This window comes from Polyergus mexicanus, unplaced genomic scaffold (genome assembly GCF_030449975.1).
Source record: "Polyergus mexicanus isolate NDT 795.1 unplaced genomic scaffold, iyPolMexi1.0 SCAF_2, whole genome shotgun sequence".
Taxonomy (NCBI): Eukaryota; Metazoa; Arthropoda; class Insecta; order Hymenoptera; family Formicidae; genus Polyergus; species Polyergus mexicanus.
In genome coordinates this window covers 11,137,102-11,164,857 of record NW_027223322.1, presented here as the reverse complement: position 1 = coordinate 11,164,857, position 27,756 = coordinate 11,137,102, and the positions used below count along the sequence as shown (strand labels likewise).

Genomic DNA, 27,756 nt, shown 5'->3' with positions numbered 1-27,756 from the left:
GTATAGCCGACGCTTCCGCAGTTCTCAACCGCGAAATCCTCCGTTCGAAATTTATCGCCATCGTAACCGAACACTTTCTTTCCCGTAAGCTGCTTCCCATAACGCGCGTCAAACCTTTTTCGTGATTTTCTAAAACGGCTGATGTGTCATCGATGGATCATCTCTTTTTCTCTCTAGCCGGATAGTCGTATTTATTTATAATATATATAGCCGTATTTATATACATCTGGCTTTCCTGATGGCTTTCACGCGAAGCGTTAAATCTTCCCGCAAGTGAAAAACTATCGGATTAGTACCGGAAATAGTCTCGGCCTCACCTAGCCAGACGTTTCGCAGATAACCCCGACTTTTCATTTTAAACGTCTCTCCGTGAGAATAAATCTAAATCATTTGGACCAAACTATTATATTATACGCAAAATTATTTTATTCTATTTATAAATAACTTTTGTATATAATAATCGAAAATTATTACGAGTCTAATTTGCAACTAATTTTTGAATCTACAAAGGTAATACTAAAATAACTTTATATTTCTATTAATCGATAAAGAGCTGCATACAAATGCAAATTGTTGTCAATTTTTATATTTCCCGACTCATGCGTTCTTTACTCGAATCCGAACGCAGGGTATAAGGTTTCTCTATCGCCAATTGAAATTGCGTGACAATCGCGAGTTGGGGCATCAACGGTGACACACAAAGAACACTGGGCTTTAACACCATAGCTTCGTCTGCTCGCCGTTGTATCTTATCGGAGGATCGGACTCAATGCGAGGTCAAGGCGCGCGCTATCGCAACCACGCGATTCGCCACGAGCCGGCCCGCGGATATACGAGGTCGCCCTAATTCCCCGATCTGGACGTCTTCCTCGACAACGGTAACGTACGGACGCTTCACGTGCCTCACTGAAATTCACGAGGTTCGGTTGCGGTGACCCCGTTGATATAAATCTCGCGTTTCATTTCGGTACTGAAGGCATTAAGAGCCTGCGCGATTCTTCGCAAAGAATTGCCGCAATTCGACGAAAAATCCTCGATACCTCGAGTAAACTGTCACGGAGATGGCAGTTTCCTAGCCTTTGTCGAAGCTGACCTGAATTCGCGCAAACTTAATAGCGACGACGAAAAGCGTAAGGAACGGTTGAAGGGTAGAAGGACAACGGAAGTCGTCCGGAATAGTACAATACGATTCACTTGTCATTCCCCGGTATTTCATCCGGGATCGTTGGTGGACGTCGTCGCTGCTTGGTTATCTTCGACCGCGTCGACGAAAGCCGACGTAGAATATGAAGGAAATCGTGAGCACCCCTACAAACTCCTTTCCTCTCCCTGTCAGTTCCCTGGCTCTCTCGCTCCCTTTCTCTCTCTCTCTCTCTCTCTCTCTCTCTCTCGTTTATACATCCGAACAGTCGTCGCTCCATCTCTATCCCATCTCCTTTCTCTCCATCGAGGTATAGGGAGTCGAAGGGGTGTGCCGGGCGAGCGGGGTGGTTCTTTCCCTCCTGTGACGGAGGAGTTGAGAGTGCCGTTGAATATGCATGAGAGCTCCTATCTACCATCCTAAAAACATTCAGTCGACGCTGAAGCGACCGATGCTCGGACCGACCGCGCGCCTCGTCGCTCGCCAATCAATGTCTCCGACAGGCCCCGTCTTACGAAAATTTCTGCGAGACGATTCCTTGTAACCGCGAGCATGGGAGCGAGGGGATATCCCTCCGCGTTTCTTCCTCGATCTAACGCTACCATTGCCCGCAGACGTGCGCTGACATTTTTATTCCGTGGAAGAGAAACCGCGGGGTTCACTGTACCTCGGGGAATGTTTATTTCACTGAATTTAGATCGCCATTTTTACTGATGTATCGGCGACACTAGACTGAATATATAACATTGAGAAACTAGATTTGGACGAGGTATTAATTTTACAAAATATTTTATCAATTCCTCGTTCTTTTTTAGAACCATCACTAAATTTATTTCCCTTTTGTTTCAGAAAAAATATATCAAGTGTACCTGAATCATATATACCATATATAAAGCGTACTCGACTTCACCGTGTTTTCTTCTCCTGGTATGTATATGACAAATCCGGATATCGGCTGTAAATTGTCTATCAATATTAAGTGAACAATTTGCTAAATAATTATGCGCCCCTTTCGCCGGAATAAATCTGGCATTGAGATTCGTCGGCGTTGCAGGACCAATTTTATCGCGGACGATCATCGGCCATAATTATGTTGTAACCGCGCGCATAAATGCCGGCGTGTAAAGTGAAGCGTGTTAAGCGTGACTCGATTATCTTTAGAATCGGACACGGAAGACGCGGTGTCTGAAATATATGGCTTTCGATCCCGAAGAAGGCGAGCGCGCGCGATCCCGGCCGCGTGCGCGCGTGCACGCGCGCGCTGGTTAACTACGCGATAGCGCGTATATACGCAGGAATGCTTAATGCATTCAAATGATATTCACTCTCGCGCCGCTGACGCGAATGCTTTCGACAAATTAACGCCGTGTATCGAATAACTATCTACCGTTGTGTTACAAGCGAGAACGCGTATGCGCGAGACGCACACGCTCGCGCGCGCGGGTGCACGCGGTTTCTCGAGCATCATCTTGTAAATCAATCGCGCGATCGATCGTTCCGATAACGCCTCTCCCGGCGTTTCGCTCATATATAATTCCGCAGAGGAGCATTCGTAATTACGTGTAAACGCGCTCTCTTCGCGGCATCTAATATTAATTCATACACCGTAGGAGTCAAGCTGTAACCTCTGATAATCCTCTGTCCAGTTACTACTGATAGTTGGCCGGTGATTGCATAATCGTGTACGTCCATTTCGCGGACACGTTGCTACAGATAAGAAATCGCTGACTGTATAGTTAAAAGTCTCCTCGCTACACGTGTCAGTTACATTTGTGCAACGCGGATCATTTCGAAAGATCACCCGTTGCACGATAAAACCCAAGATCCGACCTTCTACCTACAGGATGCGCAAGATTTAATTATTACATCGAATAAAGAATTTTTCTCTGTCAACAAAGTCCGGATTATTAAACCTGATCAAAAGCGGATGAAGATGGGTTCTATCGCCATCTCTCGGTGATGCCAGAAGGCAAGGTAGCCATTTTGTTTCTGGAGGTGGCCAGAAGGTCGCCGTGGTGTCGCGGTACACCCGCGCATGTCCATTGGTCCCTCCTACGTTGTCCTCGTAGCAGCGGCTTCTCTTTCGTCTCGCCTAAGCGACAACGAGAGACGTACCCCTCTCTACCGGTTCTCCTCTTCTCATCCCCCTACGCGACCGACTCCCCCACTTTGGGTCCGCGACTTCCCCACCTCGGGCAACTCGACTACCTTCCCTTTTGTGCCCGCCGCCGCACCCTCTTGCCGCCGTCGCCGAGGCAGAAACGTCGCTCCCTCTCGACCCCTCTCGTCCACCGTCTTGCCTCCTACACGGCCACTACCATTGTCGTCTTCTCCTCCGGTTCTCTTCCACCTCCAACGGCAACGATCCCACCCGTGCCATCGTCGCGCGATACTATCACTCCGTTTTACTCGCGATTTATCGGCCTTTATCAACTACATTGCCGCCGAACGGTGTGTATCGTTGCCGCCTGCCTTGGCTGCCGCCAGCGCGATCGCTAAACCCCATTCCCAGTTACGATCCGCGCCAGGTTTCTCTCCGCCGCGCGACGCGCCACGGCGTACACCCTCGTAAATCAACGCCGGTGGTTTTGATCGTCGACGTCCGACTGAAAACCGCAAAATCGAGCAAGCGACGCTTCTCCGCTTTCTCGTCGAGAGACGGCTGTGGCGCGTCAAACTCACGCTACGATAATTTTTGCTCATTTTCGCCATGACGCAAATCGGTATTGAAAACACACACGCAATGCTTTTATCCCGGAATACCGGGGTAGAAAGGTAGATATTTGTATGGAGCTGTTTAATCCGGAGTAGTAATTTGCATACTAATAAACACCAAAGTTGGAGCATCATGCCGCGTCATGAAATATGCGTTGTAACTTTGCACAAATGGAATATTTATCGCGATATCTTTTTTTACAATTGGTGGAAAAATAAAAAAAGATAAGGCCAGAGAACTGAGTTAACGATTCAAAGCATGATATTTCTCGTAACGAATTGCAATTGCACGAAAGCGATGTGGACGACCTTCATCAATTCACTCCATAATGAGATAGATTTTCATAGATTACATCGAGCGTTTTTGAAAGTTTATTCTTCGAACAAATACCGATCTTCTTTTTAGAGAGGCGGGTAACGTGGCTGACGTGTCATCGCTAAGAAATAGAAAAACGACGGCAAACAATGATTATCCCAATTAAAAACTCGTAAAGTGGCCGACAACTAGATTTTCACGCACCACGTCTTCCCTCGGAGCCACCGAACACTTCGTAATACGATCTTTATTTAACGCACGCGGCTCCCACGTTCGCGGAGCGATTAGACGTTAGATTCCGACGTTTCTCAGAGTCGCGCATCCGTCCTATCTCGCATCTTATCGGCCGTCTTTGAAGCCGCTTCGCGTATATCACGACGACGTTGAACTTTGTGCGAGATTGTGCGCACGATTTATCCGGCTAGAGATTTAACGCTAAATCTAACGTTCGTACCACCTACCAGCTTTCGATGCCGCCGATCGCTTGCCTTATCGGTTCGCCAAGCCGATCGAACCGGAGATTGAACGAATCTCCCTCGATACACAGGACACTCTTTCCATCTCGACGGGCTATCCACCGATAGATTCTTTCTCTCTCGTTCTAGCTCGGGAACAAAGCGATCGCCGCGCGACTCCATTTCCCGTCATAGTCGTCGCTTTACATCCTGTTCCCGACTCCGCGATGCGCTCTCTCGCGGACTCTAACGCGAGAGGGGACGCGACGATAGCTTCGCTAAGCGATATACCGCGGGTGACTTTAGTAAGAAATATCGCTTTCGTATTTAGCAGAGTTTTGCGCTGTGAGAACTTTGTCGCTTCGGACATTGCTCGCTCGCGTGCACTTTCGCGTGTGTGTGTGTGTATGCACGAGTGTGCGACACGTACATGTATACGTACATATATATCGTGCATATACATACGATAGTTAGGTATATGTATATGTATGGTATACGTATATACATCGGAGGCACCGATGCACGGTAGAGTGCTTTCGAGGCGAGTGCAGTACAGACTCACGCTGCTGCACGGTCTGGTGATTAGCGCCGCCCCTGGGGGATGGCAACCGCCAATCGGTGGATGGCGTCGCGGCGCCCGCCGTCGTCGCCGGGAATATCCCCTGCGGGTCTGCACAATCGCGAATATAGCGGATAGCGTCGGGCAAAGCCACGACAAAAATCAATCACTCGCTGCTTCCTCTTGTTCGCGATGCTCTCCCTCTCGCTCCCTCCTTCATCCGTTCCGCCGCGCGTTCCTATTTCTGTTTCCCTCCGGTTACACGCTCTCTCTCTTCTCGCATCCGCTCTCTCCTTCTCCTCCATCGCTATCGGCCCGCACTCGCTGTTCGCGCGAACCAAAACTACGTATCTACCATCCGCTTTTCCCTTGCGCGTCCGACTTTAGTTTACCTTTCGTAATGAGCGCGAGAGAATGAACAGACTCGATTGTAGATGACTAATTGTGATGTACGATCGCAATAAATTTCACCAAAGATATATGAGGATCAATGTTCCCGAGTATCGAGATGAAAATACGTGAGAACGGCTTTGTGCCGCGGGATTTTTATAATCGCCTCTGGTGCCACGTACGACGAATCCTACCGTCGCGAATCGACCGATTTTTCTCGCGCGATCTTCCCACGTTCTCTCGCATCCCGCACACGCGCGTATCATTCTTGTTCGCGTCGATCCGCGTCCTCGTCGTCGACGACACGCGAGAACGGGACAAGGACAAGCGCGAGATCCTAACCGGACTGACCGACGACCCGCCTTGAATTTCATTCGCACACCGCGAGGTCGAGTCTCGCTACTTACGCGGAATACGTAAAACGATGTTCCCGTGGATCGGACGAAATAAGAGAGGCACCACCCATAGTCGCGAGTCCTTTCTTTCAGATCTTCCCCAAAATATTCAATTTACTCTACAGATGAAAAGAGCATTGAATTAAAGCTCCAACTTTAAAGTATAACATTTATACCGTACAAATGACCTCATTTTACAAACAGCTAATTTCCAATTTGGCAGACTTAACTTTCAGTCACTGTAGCTTGTGAGTTTTACCAAAAGATCATTATCAGCAAGAAGAAATAGGATATAATTACTTTATCTTCGCGAAGGATTTATAATTATCATTCTTCCATTTAATTCTTTCGTCTTTCCGTTGCATAATTTTCCTTATCGAACTACGAAGTAACAACAAGTTCTCACAGCGCAAAACTCTGCTAAATACGAAAGCGATATTTCTTACTAAAGTCACCCACGGTATATCGCTTAGCGAAGCCATCGTCACGTTACGGCAGCGGACATGGTTATGACATCAAATCGATCCGCGAGCTATCGAGCGGCAAACTCGCTGCGCGCACGAGCTTTTGAAAGAACTCCCGCCGCCGATACCGTAGCCAGTTTTCTCAAAGAGCCCGTTTCTATGGCCGTGCGTTATGGGATTTTCATAAATTAAGATCGGAAGGCGTACGTATATGGTACACACGGCGCGGACGATCTGCAGGGACGAGCGCGACAGAGGCGAACGGAGGCAGGGAGGAAAGAGAGCCGAAGTGACTGAAAACATCCCATGGCGATAAGAATCTCCCGGCGATTAATTGGTATGACAGCGGCACACGTTGCCGCCGCTTTAGACCGCGCAGTGCGCCAGCCGTGACAGCGCGTCCGTGTATCTCGCGCGATATCTCCTTACGACGACGCCCGGTCGACGACCGACGACTCCTTCTCGTCTCCTCCCTCTTACCGCCCTCTCTGTCTTAGGTTCTCGTCTACCTGTGCCTGGGGAGGGAAAAAAAAAAAAAAAAAGAGACGGTGTCGAGGAGAAGCGCTCCCGAGGGCGCCGATAAAGAGGAGATCGCCATTGCGGCACGTCGCGATACGAACGCTTGCAGTTCTCACCGGAACTGTAGTTCCGGGAAAAGCCTGCAGAGAGGCCAGCTGCCGGAAGTCACCGAGATGCGAAAGCGCCGCGCTTTACCGCGCGAAAGCTCGAGCGAGAAAGGAACTTTGGTCGCGCAAGCCCATCCGTTGCAGGGATCTACTTGCCACCCGGGGTTCGTATCCCCGATGCCAAAGCCTCCCGCACCCCCTTCCACCCTCTCTCTTTTCGCGGGCGCGGATACCCACGTGGTAATGCAGGGATCTCGGGAAAGCTCGCGGGACCTTATCCCGAGGTCGTATTCTGGGTCTCGACCTCGCGATAACACGACAGTTCGAACTTTCCATCGCGAATTTATTCGGCATCCACTGCGACATCGTTCGATAATGAATCGAGAAGGAACGGAAAATATCTTTTTTAAATCACAAGCGCAAAGTACTTCATAATCTGTGGCTTCATGATAAACGCGCGGTTGATTTAGTGTTAAGAAGAACATTGAAATATTGAACTATAAGTAACGAAATTTCCACATTCGTTTATGTATTTATTTTCGCATCAGATATCAGGATCGTTGCATAAATTTTTATTATATTTGAAAGATTTCATTTACGATATTGAAAATGTGAGATTATATACAATAGAAATCACTTCAATATGAAAAAAACTTAAAATCTCCAAATACGTAATGTTGATATTTTTTCGAAATATTCAACACTGAATATTCATGAGGGGTAATTGATTCCTTTACAAAATTCGATTGGTAATCATCCTCTATCGACGCTATGCCCGATTGGGCTTTGTATAGAGCCGCGCGCACACGCGGGACTGTTAAATGCAGCTGCAAAGAAGTTTCGTCTAGATCTCACCGATTGCCCCACCGATGTCCGAGGTCAGCCTCGTGTCGGTTCGTGCTGGCCCCGAAGATCGTTGGTCCACCTGCTCCACGCGCGTATGCGGCAAACGTTCACCTGCACTCAGCCCGCGTAAGCCAAACTTACACTTTCACGCGCACGCAGCCGGACGAGAGCCAATATCCACCTTTCCTTTCACGTAAAGACTCATCGTATAGACACTTCAATGTCGGCGAAATTAAAAATCTGAATCTCGTTAAGAGTCACATTATTTTAACATCGATTTCATTACTCGAAGATGGAACATTAACAATGGATCCTATCTAAGTTCATTGTCAATTGATGTGATGAGGAAAAAATTATCAATATCAGATTTTCCATAATTTAAAAAAATGGCAATTTTCTCCATCAACTTCTTTTTTTTCGATTAGACGAATTCATCGCGGTAGCCGACGATTTATCCCGGGAACAATTTTTCTCGATATCGCCGACATATAATTATCCGTTTCTTTTTCACATCGAATCATCGTAACGAAGAAGAAAGAAGTTTGGTAGCACCTTGCGCGACAGGTGCTATTCTCCATAGCAGAGTAAGTAACAAGTACCCGCGCGCTTGTTCGTACGGCTTCTCTTTCTATCTCCGATTCTATCTATCTCTCTCACATGATAAACGCGCATCCACGCTCACGTTCCTGCTCTTGCAGAATTATATATCTATGTACCGGTTGTCGTTGTCGTCGTCGTGGTCGTAGTCATTGTTGGGCTATATCGTATCGGTGCGCGCACTGACCGTGTCCGGTAGACGCTATCGTCGGTACTTAAAAAAATGTTAGCGGCCGGCGTATAAGCACCGTGACCTCCGTGATACGATCTAAAGAACCTAGAGGCCTGCTGGGACAGCGCGTCAGATGCTCTTACACGCCGCGACGGGGTGGTTTGCCGAGGGTGACACGGAGAGAAAGAGAGAGAGAGAGAGAGAGAGAAAGAGGAGAGGAGGACTGCGACTGTAACCGTCATGCCGTCACCGTCGTCGAGCATCACCAAACGACTATCACCGGAAAAAGGCCGAAACGAAACGACTGATCTATCTGATTCGGCCGAGACATCCGGCTCATGCACATGCTCGGGAACACCACGATAAAAATTAAATATGTGAAACATCGTAAACTCTTATTGATCTATTGCGAGATTTTTAATTGATCTAGACTCTAGACGAGTCGCAATTCGTTCGCGAAATAGATTTATTAATAATATTTGGCTTATCGATTCATCTGTAATTTTTGTATAGACATCATCATCGTCGAAGAGAATTATTATTATATATTTATAGATATTGCTATATTTTAAGAGGAAAACATACTAGAAGATTATTAATCTTAAAACTAATTTCTTTCTTGATATTTCCAAAATATAAATGACAAGAGCGAGGCCAGATGATACCGAAGGCGCTTCAGCCGAGGCTTCCATTAATAACGCCAACGAGCCCTTTGTTTAACCGCGCGTCATTTGAACCCGCGGCGTGTTAGCTTCTGGGAGGAAGTAAGAAATTGATAGAGCCTCCGTGTATCGGCTGAGAGATCCGGTGAGAAGGAAGTAGACGATAATCTCGTCCGCGACACAAAGAGGAGAGGCGGCAGTGAGAGTTGAGGAGAAAAGAGGTCGCGTCATTGCTGGCCATGGCCCGTGATCGATGGCGCTGGGCGTTATCTTCGCCACCCCCTCTTGCTCCCGCAGTAATTCATCATCTCGGTCTGTTTTTCACTTACTTTATATGCAACATATTCCGTAATTTTTATTCAGTCAACCAGTCGCCGTCGCCGCTGTGCCAGCCATCTCCATACAGAAAACCCGCCTCATAAAATAGCGTGCCAGGCTTCTGCGGACCATCATCTCCGCGAGTCGTGAAGGATACGGCGACTTGCTGAGGAAGCAGACGGGAGCGACTAACGTCTCCCTCGATTCAAAGTAACTCCGACGGACCAGGTCCGAGGGGTTACGCAAGCTTGCACTCTATATGCTAAGGAATTTCGATATGGAGATCTATCCTCGGGACCGGTCAGTTTGATTTATTGGCTCGAAATCGGCCACGCTAAATTTCGGGGAAAATATGCTGTCTCTCCTCCTCCGCCGCCGCCCCCCCCCCCACCTTCCCCCTCGGCTTCTTCGCCATTCTCTTCCCTCCCAGTTGCCACTGCCACGGCACCGATCGCACCGTGTCCTCTGACCGGGCTTTCCCGGTCGGTGGATATTTCCATAAAATGAATTATTAGACTCTCAGATATATCCGGGAGAACGCGCGGGATGCGCCAGGCTCTGTTCTCCGGCATAGTTTGACAGAAATCTCGGGGTGAATTTATGTCGCCTAAGACAATCTCGCGAAAGTGGAAAGGTACTCGTATTTTAACGTCTCCTTCGTAAAATTTATGAAGTCGAAACGTATGATGAAATTTTAATTATATCAGAGCATAGTAGAAATGTCTCTGTATGTATAATATTTAAAAATAAATGACAATAAGTATCACAAATTAATATATGTAAAATATATAAAAAATCGATTATAAAGCATTGCATTAATTTATATTAAGTAGCTTTAGCGAGAAATGTCAAATACTATAATGCCGATTATAAGCGATCGAAACGTCAAGCGTATTCAGTGAAGTATCCGAGCAGTCGGTCATCGACAGATATCCCTTTCGGCCATACTATAGAAGCCCTAAAGTGAGTCTAAGCGTTAAGTAAATCGGAGGGTCGGGCACACAGGAGACGAGTGGCAGGACCGCGGTAAGAGACACGAAGACACGAGTGCCAAGAAGATGAGAAACGCTGAATGCCAAAGATCGAGGATGGGAAAAGGTGAACCGTAGTAGTAAGGGTGGTTTGGGTAGGCGCGGAAGGAGATGAAGGCGCGAGAGTGCGAGCAGGGAAGGTTGAGGTGCTTTCGAGGCTCGAGAGTCGCGCGAAATCTGCATTTCAGCCTTCTATCCTTCCGTTTCCACCACCATCCCCCAGCACGGACTCGCTCGAAGCCGAGAGCTTTCGAACGGCTCGCAAACACTCCGCGCGGCGAGAAAGCTTCCATAGCTGTTCGCACGGGGGTGTGTACGTCTGTGTACGTGCATATACAATTGTAGACGCGCTATAAAGACTCCCCGGTAAGCCTCGCGTCTCTGTCATCCCCCTACTTTTGCTTTCGTTCCGGTATTTGCCTTGCGAGAGAGCGCAACGCGAGCCTTTTATTCGGCAGATCAGCATTTTTGTGAAAGATGTACACGAAGGGAGAGATCCTTAAACAAAACTGACTGATTGTCAAAGATCGAATAAAATCGAAATAATATTTTCTTTCAACTTTAGAATCTTCAAAAAGTTACAAAGAGAGAGTTAATAAAGGGAGAGTTTGCATTTAAAAACAATCGATTAGATAATTTCTTGTATAGAGTATCGGAAACTTGACTAGAGGGATGAAACGCGACGCCAAACGCGGAATGAAAAATTGTTTACCGCGCTCGGCCAGCCGAAAGGGTGCAAGAGTCTCGGGAGAAGGATGGTGAAGAGACGGCCGGTAGGAAGAGGCAAAGGCGACGGGTAATTAATCCGCGGTTTTTCTCGTCTAATTAGTTGGATTTATTCCGTTGGTCCCCTTATCCACAGACTCTCCTTCACCCGTCGCGTCTCGCTCGTCCGTGTCGGCGTCGCGCTCGCACCAACTGTAGCTAGATAGGTTGATGTATGGAAATGTATGCGGGGAGAGACGGAGGCTCGCATTTTTCCAGGCACGGTGCGCCTTCATTTCCACCGCAGCTTGCTCCCGTACACTCCTCCCGCAACTCTCTGGCCTCCCCCCCACCCCTCCCCCCCCTCCCGTCGGCTTACGGCCCCGTATATCCAACACCCCCTTAATGACGCGTCTACTCGTTAAATTCGTGTCAGGCCACCGCTCTTCCCAGTCGCCGTCCTTCTCGAATCCGCGCGAGATCCCGCGTACCTAAGGACGAATCCGCTTCCACCTTAGCGGGGATTTTCACTTTCCATCCGTGAAAACCTTTTCCTCGTCGCTTGATCTTTCGCGCTGATCCTCGCTAAGCTCGCCGAGATCTCGCAACTGTCTCCGAGTTGCATTAACGCTCGCGCAAAATTACTTTGTTCGATTTCGCAAATTGGAATTAACACTCTATTTAACAAAAGTCTGACACAGGCATCGATATCTCGTTTTTTTCTAATGATATCAAATTTATCATCGTTAACGCCTTTTCTATCGCATTTTATTGAATCGTATTCAAAATCGATTTAGAGGATATAAATCTTAATATCATATTTATATTCACATTAAGCAAATAAAATGCTTCGATATTATATTATCTAGAAAAAGGGAAGTTGCGAAGAAAGCTGAGCACAAGAATAGCATTCAACAAAGCGGCAAGACAAAAGAATTGTGTTACCATGCCTTACGGATACAATATCCGGTAAAGACGACAACTGGAGAACATCCGGTGTCCTACTAAAAATGAATACGGAATGTATCATGTACAGTATAAAAGCGGATTGTTTAGATAATAAACATGCGCTTTAAATAACATTGCCAAAATATCATTAGAGATATCGAGCTAACAACAACACGCAACATTGTCTTGTCGCAAATAATTGAAAAGTAATAGATAAAAGAACATGCAATATGCATGCGCATGATGAATAATGCACTGTCCATAATAATTGATGCACATTATTATAATAAGATTATTTAAGGCCGAAAAAAAAAACACTCGGTATGAAGACATCAATTTTGTGATGAGCACAGTTGATTTTTTTCCTATTATAAAAATAAACCAAAATCTTTATTTATAATAATATAATAGTTATATATATAATCTAGAAATGCTGATAAATTATTCTATCGAACATTTCTAGCGAGTAATACTTTTAATCTAATATTTTAAATAAGTAATATTTTAAATCATATTATGGATAAAAAAAATATTTCTTTCGTTTCGCACAAGTTCCCAAATAAAAAAAAATATTAAATGAGAGATGAAAAAAGAATAAAAAAGAGATGATAAAATAATACATTTTCAACCGATTCTTTTGTAATAATTTTTCGCGTCAACATCGATCTCTTTCCAAAGGCGACCTATATGATTCATAAATAGTTTGATAGATAGTATCCATAACAGTTTGGAAAGACAAGAGGGAAGCGCTAACGCCCGTTCTCCATCTTCAACGTCAGCCATCGAGGACGACATTGCGACAGCGGTAGAGACGGTTGCGGCGGTTACATTTCCCGGCGCAGCCGAAGCGTTTCGACCAGTAAAAGCTCTCGCGTGAACGCGGAGTCGTGCGATACGGCCATATACACGTGGAACGCACGCACACGCTCGGCCAGCGAACAGAGAACTCGCGTGTTGCGCGCCATAGTTACCTACACACCGGATAGTCACAAAGGAACTAGAGGAAAAGAGAGAAGAAGATACAGAGAGAAAGGAAGAGAGAGAGAGAGAGAGAGAGAGAGAGAGAGAGAGAGAACCGCAATGGGTTGCGAGGAAGCCAGAAACGCACGGCGTACCCGCGGCGATGCCCAGGCACGTACCTGGTAAGTAGTAGGTACGTAATGGGTATAGCAGGCAGTAGGTGGCAAGGCTGCGTGACGAGGCGATTGCGGACCGTGACTAAAATATTTAAAAATATGTATCTTTCTGACCGGACTGCCGTCCAGTTCCAGTCCCCGGCCCCCGGCGGACCCTCCCCCCGTCGCCCACGCCGCTCCCAAGCCCGGCCCGCGCGCTCTCTGCGCCGCGCTATATTTATTTCGCGTTTCCTTCCTGCCGCGACGCACCGGCCGCGCTCGAAGGGTTGCCTTTCCCGTGTGTGTGTGTGCTGATATTCTCCGATAGTCTCTCCTCTTCACTCTACTCTCTCTATCCTGAAGCTTGCGCAACGCGCGAACATTTCGTTCGTTCCTCGACAAACTGTAGTCACTCGCCAAGATGATTTAAAAGATAATTTGGCGCGATAGAAACCTATTACGGAGTATAATTACTGGTTTCATCAGACTGTTATTAGACCATCTGTCGCTTAAAATTAAAATTGTCGTTATATTTATGTTTTCTTTTTATTTTAATGTAAAAAAAAGCTTTCAATTTTTTTCAATCTGTCATGTAAAACCCGCTGATAATTATAATATTTTCCATAATTACCACCATCATTCGAGTAATTTATGAAGATTAAACACAGGGGCGAACATTATCAATAATCGCGCTGATGGCCATAACAAAGCTGTCATTTATCAAATAATCATGTCATTAATTGAACGTAGACATTTTTCTTGCTGGTAGAACTTTACGTCAATAATAGTTGACAGTTTTGTAGACTTATTTATTACTGTCATTCGCGATTGCCTCCATCTAATTATTCTCATTTAAACGCAATGTGATCATTTACAATGACATTTTATATAAGCATATTATTATACGATAAAACAAAATTTATATAATACCCTAGTGTTTTTTCTTTTTTCTTAGGAAAAATTTTTTCTTTCAATGTTAGTAAAAATATATACGCTAAAACGAACTATTATTACACATTTATATATCTTTTTCTCGAAGAAAATAGATATATCGTGCGTTATAAATTTTATATAACTTCAAGACGATTGGGAAACGATCTTTCATCGCTAAATAATCTATTCGCAACGCCATTGCATTAAATCATCGAAGCAGGTGAGAGAAGAGCATGTGCGCATTCGCAATTGTGACTACTGCATCCGTTAGTCAAATGCAACGAGAATTCCAAAAATAATCTAACATTATCTGGCATCCAAAGCGTGCCTTTACGCCGACCAATTTTTTTTCAGGGAATTATCGAATGCCGTAAATCAACGAGCAGGTGGACCGGTATGATGACGCTATATGGCTACGATCACATTTGCCGTTGCGCGAACCGAGTACAATTCTAAAATTCATTCAACCGCTCGCATCTTGCAATTGCACGCGACTTCCCGCATCTTCGAATGCAAAAAGTCTCTATGCTTTGTGTAAAATAATGCTACAAACTACCCGAAGTCATTTTCGCGACGCGAAAATCACTTTGGTGCCGATTACTCAACCAGACATCCAATCGATTATTCGACCCCTATCATATGTCAATTACGAAATAGTTAGACAGGCCTAAGTAAGAAGAGGGTGGTATATATACAATATGCATTAGTAATTGCAATCGCAGACCTCAACGATTTTTCGAGACCTTACCGGATGGCCGGGTGCGAAATACCGGCAACAAACGGTCGTGCCCGGTTTCCGTCCGCATACTCTTGATCATGTGCTTTTTTTTCCTCCGATCGCGGGAAAGAGGAAGAGAGTTTAAAGGCCCCGAACATTAAGGACAGCTTGTAAGGCGTATCGCGCGATACGGCAAGATGCATACTAATCGGAACGATTTTCGAGACGTCCGTTCGGGGGAGCCTTTTCCGTCAACCTGCCTGCCCTTTCGAAGCACGCGGCTCTATTGTTGCGACGATCCCGTGTACACGTGACGTTTTTGCATAAGTCGAAAGGTGACACGACTCAGCAGACGTCACAACAAGGTCAATAAATTCCTTGACGTATTGTGTGTGCGCGATATGTAAAAATGTTGCTTAAATGTAATAGGATTATCGAATATTGTCGATACATTTATCGGTAAGAAACAATTAATCAAGATCAAATCTGTATACCTAAAGATCTTAAATCATCCGCGATTTGATCTTTTTCTAATCATAATTAGAATTATATATATATATATATATATATATATAATGGCTTAACATAGCATTTAACGCGGATTAGAACCGACATCAGGATAGTTGAATTTTCGAGACGAGAAGCAAAGAAGCCTACCGCCTTTTAATAAATGAGTTGTAAAATAAATATCTCGACGTAACGCCCTATTTCTCCGACAATTAAGCTCCATAAAACAGTAAACCGTGCAATACCCGAGCGTTTCGGCCACCAATGAATATTTTTATTTAATGTCCCATTAGTGTTCTAGCCCGCCCCTGAAACTCACCGGGAATAATTCTACAGAATGCTGCTGGTGTTTTAGGGAAACACCCGTAAAGTCACGAGAAAGCAATCTTTTTTAACGAGCTATGGAATTCCGTGGATTTAATCGTTTCATCAAAAAATAATTTCACGATAAATTTTTATAAGCTTTTACCGTCGATCTTTACAATTGAGAAATGTCTGACCATTTATAAATGCTCATCTCGATATCTCATATATCTTTCCTTATTTGTTTCAATTTGTTTGATAATCCATTATTCACACTTCAAGAATATTTATAGAGTAATTACGAAAATGATTTGAGTAATCGATATCACAACGTTTAAGATAAACGAACATTTCAAAAAGACATTTTAAAAACTTAAGCTATTTGATTTATATCGTTTTCACAGCTATCGTGATTAATAATATAGATAAATCGCAATAATTAAACTTTTCTTTCTGCCCGTGCAGATTTTCCTCTCGATGCGTAATGGCGAACAATTAAGTGTCAAAATATTCAACGCGGCGATCGCTTTCGGCTCTTTGGATAAAATGGTACGCGATATCGAGTAACGATGAGAGAATTTCAAGTTGCAGGATGGCTTTGCGTACGGGACTAGGAAAAGGGGGAGAGAAAGGGGACAGAGGAAGAAAGGGGGGCCATCTCCGGTGGCGTAGCGGGTAGCGGTAGCAGTTAGCGCCAAAATAAAATAAGGATGGTACAAAATGAAAGGCAGGAAAAATAAGTCGGCCCTTATCTCGTCCTCGTCCCGTTCCGTTTGGCCCATGCATATTCAGGAGCTTCGCTCTCCCTCTCCTTCTCTTTCTCTCTCTTTCCTCGTAGATTCAACGAGCCATCCCCCTTCGTTCTCGTGGTTGGTGCCACTCGCTCGTACCGCAACGGACTCTATACTTACCTACGTCCGCCACCCGCTAATTTCTAGGCTGCCTTCTTTAATTGCACCAGTGCGATCGTAATAAGACCGTATATATACTTACATAGGTGTGTTTGTATGAGTTTATACGAGGGAACGTGCGAGCGCGACTGTGTAATGTAGGTACAACGGGGTACCGAGGTAACGAGGTAACACCCATTCTTACACCCTCGACCATCGAGATAATCTTTATTGTCCCGATGCCTGACGAGACGTCATCAATTGCTTCGATATGAGAAGGAGGGGCTTTGTATCTTTGATACGGGATGAATAAGAAATATAACTCTCTCTCTTCGATAAAACCAGTCTTAAATTCGCTTCCGGCTTAAAAAGATCATCCTCGAAAACATCTGCGGCAGTTAGCCATTCTTGAAAAAAAAAAAAAAAAAAAAAAAAAAAAAAAAAAAAAAAAAAATTACTTAGTCGAAATATCACTTGTTCGGCTTATAATCTCAGTCATAAAATAGTACTTTATCTGTTATAGCGATAATTAGCGAATGACGGCTACATGAGCTCGTTCTTACGATTAAAAATATAATATTCAAAATGATATTTTTCTACTACGTTCAAACTAGGATTTATAATTATTTTTAATTGGAATTGCCGATATTTTCGATCCGCCAAAAATTAGAACGTCAAATGAACGAAGAACACGATGCAATTGACACTCATTTGACATGCGTGTCGCGTATATTTTACTGTAATAAGGTCACAAGACAGACCGGCCCGAGGCTCTTCTTCAAGTATGGTATCATCGAACATCAGGCCGACACAATGGCGCGGCGATGTCTCTCAGAATGGAACGGAAAGCCGACGACGGATTTTATATTGTCTACAAGCGGGACGCGATGGCGTGTCACGCGTCTTATCGCATTCTTATAACGCGCGTGACACGCACGGCGGTACCTGCTTACTTTACCGACGGCCTTACTTACGCTCGCTTTACGACCCGCGGTGGTCGGCCACGGTCCATTATGGCCGTGGAAAACGGACCATCGATCGACAGCTGTTCGCCGGGCTACCTGCACATCGAGGATGGATGGCTTCATTAAGTGAGAGGCATTAGCGGATCGCTTTAGCGCACGCTAAATTTGGCGGCGCATCGCCGTAATTTTCGATTACGACGCGCGAAAAAAAGAGCGAATAACTTCGTTTCTTTCAGTTACACCTTCGCCTTTTGTATTGAAGATAAAATAGCGTACGTAAAATAAAATAAAATACAGATAATTAATATGAAATTAATGACAGATATCTATTATTTTAAGTTTTAATATATGAAAATACGTTCATGTATTAATGCAAAGAGAGAATGTATTTAATCAAATGTAAGAAGATAAAACGTGCAAGGGCGAACGTAGATTCTATGTGGGAAGACAGCTCTCGTTTCGTGGGAATCCAGCGTCGGCGATTACCAGCTTCATTAAGAACGAGCTACGAGAGAACGCGGCGTAGCAAATGCGTACCAGTTATAAAAGTCTATGTGTATTTTACGCTTCCACGATGTAAATCGAGCATTTCGAGTACGACCGACTATCGTCAGGTTTCCCGTGGAAAATCTCGATCCCGTTAGAGGCCAATGACGCCGTGACGCATGGTTTACAGAGATCACATTGACTGATTTTATTGTACTAATAATATCCGCATTTGGCGCAAATAACTTCACATATTACAATATCCCTAAAAAAAAGTTTTTCTCAAAATTTACTTTTATTTGATAAAACTGAAAAGTCAATACTTTGTTCTTGAAATTTATATAAGAAAAAAAATTAATCTGCTTCTCGTTTTATTATATCGCAATGTAGATTTTATCGTTTACTGTACATATCTATTTTTCGCCTAGCGTAAAGCGCGATTCTTGTCAGTACTGTACGTTTGTGCAAAACGCAAATAATGACGACAACAGCGACGACAAGTCTCGAGTTCGCTACGAACGGTGGAAGTTCAACGCGTGGAGGTTTTTGATCCCGTTAAGCGCCGGCTTCGTCAAGATGCGAAACGGTAAAACTTTACGAATACTACGAAATCGGTCTGTCGATCGATTTAAGAAAATCCGCGCCGCGGATCGAGTCGCGATCGGGCCGATTGTCGAACGACGTTTGTCGACGCATCGCGCGAGGCAAGCTCGTGAAAAGATGGGCGCGGCGTATCGGCATTCCTCCTCGAAGAGCTCCGATGGCATTGTTCCATCGGGTCGCACCTCGATCACGCCTCTGTCACGTGGCCCACAATTCACAGGACGTGACTCCCCGGCTCTCTTAAGGTGTCTCTCCTCAACGGCCGCTGTTCGCCATAACCGTCATCCGCTCTGAGCACCGGCGCGAGCGACGTCGGCCATTATTTTTTTTTTTTTGTCTGTTGTCTCCCGTAATGTCACGTTGCACCAAAGTAACTGCATAATTTCGTTAGGATACATGGCAACGAACCCGGCCCGTCGCGACGATCGAAAGAGAGACGGCGCGATCGTGACAATCGAGAGAATGTCTCTTGTCCGACTATTAGCATCGATGTAATTTGATGTAAACGAGAAGAGAGTAATTACGAGCGAGTGAAATTTAACCCAATAGAAGCCATAATGTTTTTAAATACATATCTGAGAACTGGAACAAGAATATCAACTATCATAATATAAAATATATTATTATCAATGTTTCGATACAACTTTCTACTTTAAAATACTTATGATATGATAATTGTATCAATGTATTTATAGTGGTCAATGCCCTAACTATATTTAAACGTCGCAGAGAGAATATTGTTATCGTCTTTCAAGTATATGCCACAAGATAGTCGGAAAAGATTTCAATGTTATGGAAATAAATAAAATAGATTTATTGTCCATGTAAGAAAGAAAAGATGGTGTCGAAGTTTGAAGATCGGATACTTATATTCCTCATCGTATTATATACACCATTCTAACTCACGCATCAAACAGACTGAACTACCGTGATATACGAAACTCGGCTTACTTAATCATTCGCCTGCTGATTCGCTCACCTGCCGCTCATTAGAAGCCTTATCACTAATTAATCCACACAACAACGGCGTTACGGCTCTCGTGTCGTTCGTTGCCTCGCTTCTCCATCCGCCTCCTGTCCCTCTCTGTTCCCTCCCCTCCCCCTCCCTCTTCCCCTCTTTCAAGCAATTATGAGCATACTTCCTGGACTCGTCACCCTACTCGTCGTACAATGTTGAAACTGTTCAGGGTGTGAGCGACAATTATGCGGTTTCTCAATACAAGATATTAATGAGTCTGCGAGAGGGGTTGCCGGAAGCTTTATCGCGGATCTTTCCGGTTCAGGTCAGAACCGTCGCCAACAAAGAGATATATATGGTTTCAGATCTTTCTGAACGATATTTCTCTGGAAAAGATTCTGTGACTAATTTGATATATACAATATCACGACGAGAATGTAAAGATAGCAACGATTTTTTTCAGATTTAAACGATTTAGTTACATAAGCCTGAATAGAGATAAAAAAAATTGTATCGCTTAATTTGGGAAATGAACTTTACTTTAATTTTATAAAGTTACATATGATAAAATATTTTAAAGCACAAGTCGGTTTCTTTATTCGTATTTGTTACGTAAATTTCTTTTCATCTTCATTGTGCTCAACTCGACGATATTTCGACAGTATCACATGTTTCTGCTTGAACCCAGTCAGTTCGCCGCATTTCAATCTCTTCCCTGCGTCGATCGCGTCGATGGCGACGTTTACAGTAATGTATGCGGTCAATGTGTCAAGAGCGCGTTGCCCGGATGGCTGCCGGCGTTTCTCCGCGGCATGTTGTTAAGTCATTTAAATCCACGGTTACGCGACAGCTGGCGTAGGTCAGTATCATTATCTCGCGAGAGGAACGAGAGTGAAACGGCGAATCGATAGAGACGGACGTACGGGACATTAATAAACATGAAGAGGCAAACGCGCGAGCGAGCGAGCGAGTCGGACGGATCCTTCGTCGTCTCGTCGGCTTCTTCCTCTTCTTCTTTGACTCTCCCCTCGTTTTACAGGCAGAATCGATCGGATTTCTGCAAAGCGATACCATTACCACAGAATCCTCTCTCCGCCGAGATATAAATGCGATCGTACGCATCTCTTTCATCTCTTTCGTTAATTCGCGCGAACGGAACTTTAAATCGAGTTTTCGCTATTTCAACTGCAACTTCGTTTCTTAGCGCAACGTCATCATTATGTACACGCCAAGTGAAGAAAGCGAGGAACTACCATCCGGCATTAAAGGCGAAAGCGAGCGCGCGCTTTCATTCGGCAAATCTAATCGGCGACTTTAAATTGAACTATGTTCGAGTCGTTAACAAGTCGCAGTAAAATTTCAAGGCCCGATATTATTTAGTTACCGGATGATAACACGTACTGAATAAAAAGAATATGCAGAAATATTTTCGTATCGCGAAAAAAACCGAGCACTAAATAAAAGCGGAAGAGATAATTACTGTCAAGTTGCGCGATAAATAAATAGTTTCCGATATTTAATATCTCGAAAACAATTATATCTCGTTCTCTAGAATGTCAAACGTGAATTTAATCGAGCGCGACGCTCACATGCAGCGAGCGAAATCGCGAGAATGATAGGAGATAGAACGCCCACCCGTCTATACCGGTATAAGCGAGCAAAGAGTCGGTAACTTGTTAATTATTAATCAGCATGTTTAATTCATATTGCGCGCGCCAGCTGTTTGTTTCCTTGATGCGCGGTAAGGTCTCGCTACTCACTTATGGCAACGCTTAAACGTTACCGCGGGTAAGCATCGCGCTCCGGGTGCTTAGGAATTCTCTCCCCCTCCTCCCACCCGCTTCCACGTTTACGCTCCCGCACCTGCGACTTTTTCTTTTGTCTTTTCACCTTCCCGCGTCTCTCTTTCACCGAAGGAAGTCTCATCTGTATTGCTTACCACGCATGCACGCTGCAACGTGTGCGTATGGTGCGCTCGCAAGGTCGCCTTCGTCGATATTACCGATATAAGATACGCCTGATTGGGCATCTCTCTTTTATCAGGCATGTTTTATCGCCTAAACCCATAGAATTATAATCTTGGAATTGGTGCGAAATTGCAAAAATCTCGATTAGATATAATGATAGATGGATCTTAGCAAATGATTTAATTTTTACATCGATCAACAGTTTATCTTTAATTAAATTTTTTTTCTTTTCCTTTGTATCTTGTAAAACGGGACAAAGTAAATAAGAAAACAATCGCATAATTTTTCTCGTGAAAAAAGATGTGATGGACACACTTTACGAAGAGAGAGAGAGAGAGGAATAATGAACCTGGCGCTCCTGAAAATTATTCCAGAGACTCTCCGACGATCGCGATGTATCGCCGCATGTGTATCCGCACGCTAACGTTCGGAGCGTGTGCACGGCATTTTATGTATCATCCCGGGAGGGGTGGACTCGTCTGTGTCTTTCGCCCCTGCTCACCACCCCGCGTTCTTTTTCTCAACGCACAACGGGGGTGTTTATGGGTTTATTATACGACCGATCCCGTCCGCTCGGCCGCGCAAACACGCGCACGCGAGGAATACGTGCACGTCCGGCGTATAACTTTGGCGCGTGTGTTGAGACCGGGTCCGTTGCGGATCGGACGCGTGCGAGATCCTTCCCTTTAGGACTACCGGCGTCTATCTCCCGCGCGTGCGGGACCATAAAAAAATATCCGAGTGGAGTGAAAATAAATCTAACCTTGGGGCGCTGGAGTCCAACCAACCAACCAACCAACCAACCAACCGACCGACCGACAGACCGACCGGGCTCCCTTAACGCGAGGTAATAGAAACGAATGGCTGCGCGTGCGAGAGAAGCAGAGAAAAGTACGAAAGCCTTACGTGAAAAAAAGCTACTTCCTCGACGACGTCGCGACGGAATTTCTACTTTATTCACTTTGTAACGCCTCGTTAGCTCGGCGATATTCCGCGCATATCGCGCTCGTTTAATGCGCACGTGAGGCCGCGTCAAGGCGTTTAAAGCAAAAGGTAGTTTGAAGGTAAAAGTATGTTAATCGTGTCAGGACGTATGAGCGTATATGAATATACAAAGTGGACTATATTCTCTGTTCTGTTTCTTAAGCAAGATTTAAAGACTAAGATAATATAAAAAAGAAAAAAATCAAACATAAAGATAAAAATATAAGCTTTCGTATAAAATAATGTATAATCTTAAATTATATGCGAAACACTTTTTAATTTATCATTAAACCGTTAGCGACATTAATGATCTACATTTAAATATTATTTCGGAGAATACAAGTGAATCCATTTGTCGCTTGAAAGGCATTAACTCAATCGCTTTTACTCTGGAACCACAGAATACGTACAAGATCACCGAGCTGCAATGAAGCTCCCGCATGTTCTATACATAAGACGGGTACACAATTTCCGCTATCTTCCCCCAACTGGCCCGAGAAAAAGGGAAAATGTTATTGAAAGATCGCAGGTTGGAGAGTAAAAAGGCGGGTAGAGTAGAGAGGGACACGAAGAGAAATAACTACGAAGAAAGAAAGAAGAGAGTGAACGACGACGGCGAAGAAGAGATGAGAGAGGGATGTGGGTGCCGAAGACAAGAGAAGGGAAGATCGGCGGGTTTACCGCAGAGCGGTACCACCCTTAGCGCGGTCTGAGTTCATTGCGCGAGTCATCAGTATCCATAAGCGATGAGTTACCCCTCGCTCCCTTCCTCTCCCTTTTCCTAGTCATGGCGGTGCAGCCCCGTCGATGGAAGAGGAAGGTTAGAAACAGGGCACCTGGTTCGCTTGTTCAACGCGCCTCGGAGCTTCTCTCCTCTCGGCTGGATGGTCGAAAGGATGGCGGGATCCCCGGCCACCATCATCGGGGAAGGACGAAGGCCGAGGATGTGCGGCTGGCGCTACTGTGCCGGTAGTAGTGGGTGGTTGATTTTCTTAGGTCAACGTATAATCAAGCCACCGAGGAGAGGTACGAGGGAGAGAGATAGAAAGAGAGAGAACAGAGCACGGACAGCTATCGTCCTAGACCAATCCCCGGGCTTCGTCGGCGAACAGTCCCCCGAAAGCGAAGGCGAGCCAACCGGCGGCTTCAACCTCGAGGAGAAGGAGCTTTCTCGAAGGAATCCTTCGGACTACCTCCGATACTCCGATCCTTTTTGAGGAGGATACTCTCTCTCTCGATAGAGAGAATCGTGTTCATGAGCCACCAACCCTCTTGCGGAAACACTACCCCTAGAATAACCACGTTCGCGATGGCTCTTACGTACTGCGTGGTTACGCGGCTAAAGTTGATAACGGATAGTCCGCCGGTGCACGCTTCGACGATTGAATTAAATAAGCAGCCCGCCTCGAAAGTTCGCGGGATTACTCTCTTTCGGAATGATTAGATCTCGGAAAGCAAACGATTGACTCTTTATATTCGAAAGATATCGAGGGTAGGCGCAATGCTTATCACCGGCACGAAATTATTTGTATTTTTGTCGTTGAAGTATTTAACTATATTTTTGTTATAATTATTCCAACTACATTCTATTATTCTTTTTATTTCTGACTATATTTTTTATTATTATTAAGCTCAATTATTAAGGTTGTGATATAATAGCTATAATGTAATATTGAAATTTTTTTTCTTTTTGGAAAATACATCAAGCTTCGAATTTATTTTCTTAAGTATACTTTAAGAAGCTTATGCAGTATTAAAATCATTTTTAACTTGCCTGAACATGCAATCTTCCCTCCCGAATTCGTACAAATTAAATATTTTCTAGCATCAATTCTCTATCCGCGTCCATCGACCACTCACAAGCTTGCGATGGCAATCTAAACGTAGACATCGGCTTAAGATGTCCCTTCGAATTTCATGTCGCGTACGGGACGAATGATGTCGGCTGATGAGACGAACTGATCCGCGAAAGATAGAGAAGGATATAAGAGAGATGAGAGAGTCGCGAAAGGGGAGACGGGCAGAAATAGCCAGACGGCCGGCGGTCCCGAAACGTCGAAAGTCCGTGTTCTTGAAGGCAACGGGGCGAAATGGAAAAATTGCCTCGATGTAAAAACATGAGAATCGCTTCTCCGCCGTCCACACTCAATAAAACGACCTCGACCTAAGAGATACGCGGTCCATCGTGCCACATATATATGGAATAGAGCACTCGCGCAAACACACACGCGCGAAAAACATACGCAACCACTACGCGTACACACACACACACACACACACATATACATGTTCATGTCAACTCGAACGGTTTCCTTTCGCAACATGGTGAAGGAAACGGGAGCACGAGGGAAGGACACCAGGAGCCTGAACAGGAGGAGGGAAGGAAGCATCCGCATCCAGTCGAGTGGTCAGCTATCGAAAACCTCCTACCCGCCGCCATCCTATCCCTCCCCTCCCCCCCGCCCTCCGGAGACCGGCTTCATCGACCAATAATAAAAAATATACGATCTCTTCAGACTCTCGCACACGGACGCAACCAACCGGCACGCCGATCTACGTAGACGTAGGCGAATTATACTTCGAGGCCGATTCTAAGTGATCGCATTTCCACATAGACGAGCTGGCCCGATACGATATGAAAGACTGCCCGGTGCCGTTATTGCCGCGTGACGAGGGGGCTGAAAAAGGCCATCGCGCCAGCGGGGGGGCACCATGAGATCCGAAACGAAACATTATCGTCGAGTCGGATATTTTCTTTTCCTTTTTTTTTCGTCAAGATCTTTATGGTTACCGCTTGCTACGAAGAAAAGCAGAGAAATGGAGAAAACGCAACGAGAGGGAAGAATCGTACATTTTAAAAAAGCCGATACTAGATGCGTGATAGTCTTACGAGAAGTCTTTACCGAAATATGATTTCATAGATTTATCTTGAATTTTCTCTTCCTTTTCTAATTTCTTTTTAGGCTTTATCGAGTACGATTTCTGACGATGCTCAACTGCCTCTCAACCATCTAGTTATACGTATAAAAAAGACTATTTTTTTATATCAAAGAAATCAAAATATACTCCTGCATTACCTGCAAAATTAATTTTGATTTTTTTTTTTTTTTAATTGAAAAATATGAAAAAAGTATCGAGCTCGATTTTACAATAACCAACGAGTATACACCGAGAAAAAAGTAAACTTGCTGGAAGATCGTGAAACAGTTACGCGAAATCTATCAACCGCGTTCCCCTTCACAGTCTTGGCGCCCTAGCACGGCCAAGTTAACGGAAGAAAGATGATCCATTCGTCATAATATAAAAATGGCCATGACAGCGTTATCTGTGGCCATTTCCTGCAGTCGTAGCGCCGGGGTTCCCCGGGCTCACTTGTCACTATGCCGGAGGTAATGATCATTACTGAGGGTTTCAACCCTACGCGCGGTACAGAGATATACGAACTTCGTAAAAGAAGAGAGAGAGTCGCGTAGACGGACAAAGAAAGAGAGAGGACCGTCTCTATGAAAAAGAGAAGACGCTGGGGTGGAGAAAAGACGATGATATAGACTGTGTTCTCGACCCTGCCTTCGCCTACTCCGTGATCCCCTGACTGCTGCCTCAACCCCTCACGGGGGTGGGACAAGATGGCCGCTGGTAGGACTTTCCCGGCCTAGGTCGGGTTTATGTGTAGTAATAAATGGTAATTTAAAACAGCGAGAACTAACAATTTCTTTCTTTATTTCTTCTCCAGTGCTCCGCGCTCAAGAGCGACCACGACGAAAGCGCTCGCCCAGCCGAGCGCGCACACTGACGCGTTGTGCAAACACACGTATACACGCGCGTATACACCACGAGGGTACTGCTCGCACCTAGAAGGGTAGATCTGCCCGAAGGTGGTAAACGCGGGAAAAAGGCGCTCTGCGAGATCTGAGAGGATAGGGTGCTAACATCGAGCTGAGGGATAGGAGGGGAGGGGGTGGCTATAGTGGAAGCACTTTTGTCGGGATATACCCAAGTCAAGAAACCGTGAACCAGCCAGTCAGCCAAGCAGCCCACGTAATATAAAGAGATATGTGCCGCGGAATAGCATTACCATTAGGAGATATAGTTTAGCGGAGGAGGCGGTACAGATGAAATGAGATACTGCGGCTGAATCATGCATGAAGCGAAGAAGGTGCGATTCGCACCGTTCTCCTCTCGCTCGACCTGTACACGTTTATCTGTAAGTATGTATACACGTTCACACATGTAGTACGTGTGTGTTTGTGTATATATAAACCGAGAGACATCACGGTGATCTCTTCGCCTTCCTAGTCGCGGATCTTCTCCGTCAACTTTCCCCGCCTTTTCTTACGCTTTTCTCTTTGCCACCTTGCTTAACTTCCCGCCTCTCTCTAGTACTCTGCGTTGATACCACTGCTTTTCGTCATCTCTATGTCAACTTTCCGTCTCCTCCTCGCGCAGACTCGATGAGAAAAGTGAATATGCTACAATATTCAAATGGCAGCCGTGCGACACTTTATTAAACGCGCTATTTGCATCGCCGCCAACGTCCCCCGCTCATCCTCTCCCTTTTCTATTGCCCGCTGCCTCGCTACGTCGACGGTCCTTTTTGGTTGCCGACCAGACAGAGACGAGCACGATGCCTGATTAAAAACTCGCCAGCGTTGCTGTGATAGCGACGCGTTACGCTGCGCGCGCTGAAAGTATTCGGATCGAGAACCGTTTTCTATCGCCGCGTGATAAAAATCACTGAAGTCTCGATATTGATAAAGAACAGATTAATGAATTTCAATTAAGAAAGTAATAAATTTTTTTATAAAGAATGTTTTAATGCTTAAATAAATTTAATTCGATATAAGCAAGTATTTCAGCACATATTTCTTATTCAAACTTCAAGTATGATATACCACAAATATATTTGTAAATGTCCGCTCGATAATTTCAGATAAATAAAGTATATGCAGTTATTAAAAAAAGATTTTGATTCATTATTATGAGAGTC

At 44.9% G+C, this 27,756-nt stretch overlaps 1 long non-coding RNA gene across 1 annotated transcript in view; it reads left to right on the top strand.

Annotated features, from left to right (window-relative positions):
- The window catches only part of LOC138939838 (uncharacterized), a 142,124-nt gene that overhangs the window by 41,308 nt on the left and 73,060 nt on the right, over positions 1-27,756 (top strand). The window contains exons 2-3 of the long non-coding RNA XR_011447909.1: positions 1,991-2,068; positions 26,503-26,973. This is a non-coding gene — a long non-coding RNA (uncharacterized lncRNA). The remainder of the gene's footprint in view (positions 1-1,990; positions 2,069-26,502; positions 26,974-27,756) is intronic.